This window comes from Microtus oregoni, unplaced genomic scaffold (genome assembly GCF_018167655.1).
Source record: "Microtus oregoni isolate MIOR12 unplaced genomic scaffold, Mior012 000014F_ref0000157, whole genome shotgun sequence".
NCBI lineage: Eukaryota > Metazoa > Chordata > Mammalia > Rodentia > Cricetidae > Microtus > Microtus oregoni.
The window spans coordinates 40,630,984-40,631,891 of record NW_024543073.1 but is presented as its reverse complement, the minus strand read 5'-3'; the positions used below and the strand labels follow the sequence as shown (position 1 = coordinate 40,631,891).

The 908-nt window shown below is 33.9% G+C and overlaps 1 non-coding gene across 1 annotated transcript; it reads right to left on the bottom strand.

The window, feature by feature from the left end:
• Positions 1–422: 422 nt before the first annotated feature.
• Positions 423–529, bottom strand: LOC121456009. The gene has a single exon (XR_005975563.1). It is a non-coding gene; the product is annotated as a U6 spliceosomal RNA (small nuclear RNA).
• Positions 530–908: the final 379 nt, after the last annotated feature.

The following is a 908-nucleotide window of genomic DNA, read 5'->3' as shown; positions in this document are numbered from 1 at the left end:
TATTGCCAGAGCTCAGTCTATTGTTTGGTTTTGGATTTCTGCATCTGGTTCCATCAGTTGCCGGATAAAGGTTTTTTGGTGATAATTGGGGTATTCAACAATATAGTTTCTGTGTTTTTGAGTTGGACTTCTCCTTCTACTATCCCATTTATTCTTAGGTTTGGTCTTTTCATGGTGTCCCATATTTTCTTGATATTTTGTGTTATGCTTCTGTTAGATTTAATGTTTTCTTTGACTGATGAGTCTAATTCCTTTATCATATCTTCAATGCTTGAAATTTTCTCTTCCATCTCTTGTATTCTCCTTTTTGTGTTTGCCCATGTGGTTCCTGATCATTTTTCCATATTTTTCATTACCAGAATTCCCTCAGTTTGTGTTTTTTATTGTTTCTATTTTTGTTTTCAAGACTTTAGTTTTTTTTTTTAAATATGGAACACTTCATGAATTTGCATGTCTTCCTTGCGCAGGGGCCATGCTAATCTTCTCTGCATCATTCCAATTTTAGTATATATGCTGCCAAAGCGAGCACAAGAATTTTTCTTTTTCTTTTACCTGTTCATTTTCTTTTTCTTGGTTTTCTTTAAGGGATTTGTTGATTTCTTCCAATTCTTTCTTTTTTGTTTTTTCCTTCACTCCTTTGATAGAATTTCTCATTTCCTCTTTAAGGACCTCAAGCATTCTCCTAAAGTTATTTTTTAGGTCGTTTTCTTCTGCTTCATCTGTGTAGAGGTATTCAAGTCTTGCTGTTTCAGAATTATTAGTTTCTGTTGGTGTTATGTTGCTCTTTGTGGTGCTGAGTATGTTCTTAACTTGTCTACTCATCTTTTCTTCTGATTGTTGCATTTGGGGTCTTGTCTCTATTTATTACTCTTCCAGGAGCCAAAGGAGACAAAGTTCAAATGTTTGTT